The sequence below is a fragment of the Leguminivora glycinivorella genome, chromosome Z, assembly GCF_023078275.1.
Source record: "Leguminivora glycinivorella isolate SPB_JAAS2020 chromosome Z, LegGlyc_1.1, whole genome shotgun sequence".
NCBI lineage: Eukaryota > Metazoa > Arthropoda > Insecta > Lepidoptera > Tortricidae > Leguminivora > Leguminivora glycinivorella.
In genome coordinates this window covers 28937862-28943960 of record NC_062998.1, presented here as the reverse complement: position 1 = coordinate 28943960, position 6099 = coordinate 28937862, and positions in this window count along the sequence as shown.

Sequence of the window (6099 nt, the reverse complement as noted above, 5' to 3'; positions counted from 1 at the left end):
GATTCCTTAAGACATATGACTGAATACGTGTTTCAGGTTTTTTGAAAATTTAACCCCTAAAAGGGTGAAAAGGGGGTGATAAAGTCAAAAAATCAATATGGGTATCGTTTTTATGGTTTATTGGGAAGCTGATCACGATAAATACAACGTTTTTAAAATATAACGAGGCGGAAGTGAAATACCTTCTCCCCTGTTGTGGTGCAATGGGGTTTAAATATCAAAAATATATATAAAAGAAGATATTGACTGACTGACTGACATATCAACGCACAGCCGAAACCGCTGGTCCTAGAGATGTCAAATTTGGCACGTAGGTTCCTTATATAGTGTAGAGGAGCACTAAGAAAGGATTTTTCAAAATTCGCCTCCTAAGGGACTCAAATGGGGGGTTCAAAGTTTGTATGGGGAAACAAGATTAGTTTGACTATTTTATACGAAACTTCACAGGAGGATTCCTAAAGACATATGACTAAATACATGTTTCAGGTTTTTTGAAAATTTGACCCCTAAAGGGGTGCAAAGGGGGTAAAGTCAAAAACACAATATGGGTATCGTTTTTATGGTTTATCGGGTCGCTGATTACGATAAATACAACGATTTTAAAATCTAATGAGGTGGAAAATAAATTTTCTCCCCTGTTGTAGTGCAATAGGGTTAAAATATCCAAAATAGCCATAAGAGGAGCACTAAGAAAGGATTTTTCAAAGTTCACCTCCTAGCCCGATAATTTGACAGGGGCAAGGACAGGGACAGGGATAGGGACAGGAACGGGATAGGGTTAGGGTTAGGGTTAGGGATAGGTATAGGGACAGGGACAGGGACAGGGACAGGGACAGGGACAGGGACAGGGACAGGGACAGGGACAGGGACAGGGACAGGGACAGGGACAGGGACAGGGACAGGGACAGGGACAGGGACAGGGACAGGGACAGGGACAGGGACAGGGACAGGGACAGGGACAGGGAGAGGGACAGGGACAGGGACAGGGACAGGGACAGGGACAGGGACAGGGACAGGGACAGGGACAGGGACAGGGACAGGGACAGGGACAGGGATAGGGATAGATAGGGATAGGGATAGAAATAGGGATAGGAATAGGGGACGGGGATAGGGATAGGGGAGGGACGGGGATAGGGATAGGGGAGGGACGGGGATAGGGATAGGGATAGGGATAGGGATAGGGATAGGGATAGGGATAGGGATAGGGATAGGGATAGGGATAGGAATAGGGGACGGGGATAGGGATAGGGGAGGGACGGGGACAGGGAAGGGACGGGGACGGGGACGAGGACAAGGATAGAGATAGGGACGGGGATAAGAATAGGGATTGGGGTCGGAATAATCGGTCGGCAATCGATATCTAGGCAGTGTAAAATGTAGGTGGCTCAGTGGGAAGGGATTAGTAAGTAGGCATCGGCGAGTATCCTGCATCCGTGATAACTATTATATTCAATGTGCTGTAAGAAGATCGTTGTTTGCTTGCCTTTTATATGTTTACGTTTGCAATAAGTATAAGCAAAATGGAAAAAATTGTAAGCGATAATGCAAGGAAGTACTTTTACCCTACCGACCATAGCGTCGAGATACTGGCTATGTGGGTTGTATGAAGTTTCCCCAGTATAAATATTTATATAGGTAAAATACATACATTCTACAATCATTGCAAGAATTTCTTTTAAAACAATAGTAATATGTGTAAGGTACAGTCAGCCAAAAAGCAGTGTAAGGTTCTTGGCTGACCGTACAGCAAATAGATCAGTTACAATGGCCGAGTCGAGAATTGCCCCGCTTTACCTTAATCGAAATAATCGCGGACAGATGTACCTACAAAGAAACCTACGGATCCAAATGAAAATCTTATTTTTTGTAAACGTTTCAATAAAAATACTTTTATTACGCGGGCGAAGCCGCGGGTAAAAGCTAGTTAAAATATATAAACTAATCAAAAAGACCTCCGCGAGCTGTACCGGGTAAAATGTATGTTTTTTTTTTTTTTTTTTTTTTTATGGGATAAGATGGCGGCACGATCTTGACGTCTTTCGAAAAGATTGGCCGAACATTGCCTTAAACCGAGAAGCGTGGAAGAAAGAGAGGGAGGCCTTTGCCCAGCAGTGGGACACAACAGGCTAACAAATAACAAATAAATAAATAATATGGGATAGGAGGCAAACGAGCAGACAGGTCGCCTGATGGTAAGCGATCACCGCCGCCCATGGACACCCGAAACACCAGAGGTGTTGGAGGTGCGTTGCCGGCCTTTAAGATGGGTGTACGCTCTTTTCTTGAAGATTTGAAGGTCGTATCGGTCCGGAAATACCGCAGGCGACAATTCATGTAAATTTAATATCAAATCAGGCCCTAGCGGCCTGTTTCTTACGAAGTTATGATGACGGAGGTCATCGGCTTTGGGTCCCACTTGTATGTATGTAAATATTACAATGTTTTTAGTGTAGATAGGAGATCGAACAACGTCTAGCAGGCAAATCAAAGATCTAGTCGGCAGTACATAACTTGCCTACCTTGCAACATGCCTGAAAAGGAGCCTGTAAGTGTCCAGCAAGTTCAATTTTTCGGTTTCAACTGTAAATTTAGTTAGACAGCGCACAACAAATCTACTAGGTACCTATATTAAAGCGATTAGCGAACAGTTAAGAGGCTCTTCTCGCAAAATTGTGTTAAAAATATAGTAGAACGTGGGGCGGAAGTAAAACATTGCAAACGAGAGTACCTACTTGCCGGATCGATAGAAAGACTCGAGTTTGCAATATTATTACGCCCCGAATTACTCCAACTAAACTACAACTGCACCAAAAAAACAGTTATGATAAAATAAATAACTACCAAAGATAAGTACTTCAAATTTCATAACTCCGCTAGGAGAACTGTTAAGTGTTTTTCTTAAATTTTCACTCTGCCTGCGTGCAATTGCACATTTCCTGTGCAAGTGCGATGAAAAGATAATTAAGGCGAGGGCAGCATCCACTCAGCTACGCTTACCCCTAGCATTTCTTGCGCCTCTTAAAAGTCTGGAACACCATTGTTCCGTGATAATAGGAAAGACATCAGACAAATTAATATTACCTACTCGATGCTTACCGTATCCATTTCGGTTTCGTCAATTTATGTGATCGATACATGGTGCTTGAGATTTCTGATTAGAGAGATCAATTGGTCAGTATTTTTATACCTGTATTTCAAATTTTGATGTATATTGCGTTTATTGTTTAGGGTTCTATACCTGAAGTGGAAAAATTGTCCGCCCTTATATATATGATCACTCGTGCATCTCTTTATCTTATTACATGTCACATACTCTTGCTCCGTAAATACTGCATCAATAATTATAACAGAATGTTTTGCAATCGATACATCGTTAGCCACGGAACCTCTAAGAAACCCAAAGCATTCATGTCAATAGCTACGAAATCGGATTTTTATTTAAATATCTACAAAATAATAATACTCGTAAGAGCCATGCATCTGAAACTTTGTGTGTATGCCACGAATTTTCTTTTACTGGTAAGCAATATAAAGCCAAGTTGTGAAGGTTTTAAAAAAGTTGTGAAGGTATACTTGCTCATCGGTTGGCTCGTCTTGGATTATCGTACATATATGGATATACCTAGTGGAAATTCTAAGCAAACTATGAAATAAGTAAATATATAATGTCTCCGCGGAACGTTGTAAAATGAAGTAGGCTATACCTATAATAAATATAATATAATATAATAAATATATATCTAACTAGCTTTTTCCCGCGGCGTCGCCCGCGTACTAAAAGTAATATTATTCAAACTTTGGACCACCATTTCAGCTTAGGAGGTGAAATTTGGAATATCCTTTCTTAGTGCTCCTCTACACCTTATAAGGAACCAACGTGCTTAATTTGGAATCTCTAGAATCTGCGGTTTCGGCTGTGCGTCAGTTAGTCAGTTTCTTCTTTTATATACACGGTGTAACATGTGGGAACTAAAAGATTTTAAATACCTACGCATTTCTGAGGGCAAAATAGAGATAAAATGTTATATGACGTCAAGCCAAAAAAATTGTTGTGTATTTTTTTGGAATGCATTTTCATATAAAAAGTAAATGTTATTCGTAAAACTGTCTCTTAAAATAAAAATTTACATTTTACAAATTTTCAATGAGTTACTAGTTAATTTTTGACATTTATCAACGAGGATAGTTCTGTTAGATTATGTCCGATAACGGCATCATGACCATATAAATAGCGTTTTGTTCTGAGAAATAATAAGTAATTGTTATTTTTTTGAATGCTTATAACTCTGAAAGTAGGTGAAATCCAGAAAAGTTTATATGACATTTTAGTCTTCTAATATGATGAGGAATACACTGTTAAAATTATTCGGTTTCCTCATGTTACACCGTGTATTTATACTGATTAGACAAGTTCCTAAAAATTAGAACCGTTCAAAAGTACTTTATTGTTACCTGTTCTTTTTTCCATCACCTGGTGGGTTGAGACCTTTATTTAAGACTTAGCTAATAAATACACGTGAAACAAAAGTTGTTGAGATTGTAGTGCGACTCACCGTTCTACGTAATGCCATCGGCTTAACTTGGCGGGTCAGCCTCGGGCCCACACCACTTTCCTTGTAAATGACTTAAATATTTGGGTGTCAGTGAAGGGTTTTCTGCTAATCCCTTTACGCCTTTGTTAGGACTTTTTATTTTGTTACATGTAATTATTTTGTGGTCTTTTGCGGCATTGGCAACAAAGGAACTTGAATGGAGAGTAATTGCCGAAGTCGTGTTACGCTGATAACGATAAGCCGAGAATGCTCCAAGCGGGCCTGCCGGGTGCAACCACTAATTAGGTACTTACATACTTGTACATCCATGACTTTTTGTAGTTTTAGAATTCCGTACCCGAAGGGTAATAAAGGAACGAGATTTTTTAGCGCTCATTTTATTAATATGTCTTATTTAGTGTAGGTTCAAAATACACACATAATATTTAAGAAAATTAAGTAAAAATCACACACTATCAGATTTTTTGTTTTCATTGTTACTTTATAATCTCCACTATTTAAAAATAACATAAACGTATTAAATTAGAGGTATATTTGTCTTTGAGGATAACTTCTAGTCACATATCATTAGATGTCGTGATTGTTGTGTGTAGTAAAAGTGGCAACCCTAACGTAAACGTAAATATGTAATAAATAAAAAAGTGTGGGTAGTTCAAAATTCGTACAACTAGAAATACTCTAAGAACAAGTTCATAGAGAATATTTTAATTTGCATTTTTTTATAGGTAGTCATACTACGGTTAAACCTTGCTAGTTGTATTAAAATATTCAGTTCAACTAGAACATTTTAATACAACTAGCGAGCATTTCGGGAAGCGTTTGTGCATTCGGCTTCGCACACAGGGGACATTAAGTATTTAAACTTTAGAGCTAAACTCAACTGGTGAAGTAAGTACATAGAAAGCCAAATAATACTAGACTTTTCTCATAGTGTCGTGTCCCAGCTAATGAGTAAAGATGCCATAACTCAAAGAAAGTGTGTCGTGTTAGGTAGGACCGACCAGGCAGGCAAACATGGCCGCGCGATATATTATAAAATATCAGGCCGTCCCTATCGCACTATTTGTAAGTTCGACAGGGACGACCTGATGTTTTATCATTTATCGCGCGACGTTACTTGCCGGCCAGATATAAATATGATATACCTACACCGTGGGCCTGCATGACCCGAAAGATTTTAACCACGCATTTCTGATGTAAAACAAACAAAAAATATTATATGATATTTTGTAATTAAATTCTTAATTGTATTTTTTTTAAATATATTTGAATGTATTTTCACATAAAAAGTAAATATTATTTACAAAACTGGCACTTAAAATGAGTTTTAACGTTTTTAGGGTTCCGTAGTCAACTAGGAACCCTTATAGTTTCGCCATGTCTGTCTGTCCGTCCGTCCGTCCGCGGATAATCTCAGTAACCGTTAGCACTAGAAAGCTGAAATTTGGTACCAATATGTATATCCATCACGCCAACAAAGTGCAAAAATAAAAAATGGAAAAAAATGTTTTATTAGGGTACCCCCCCTACATGTAAAGTGGGGGCT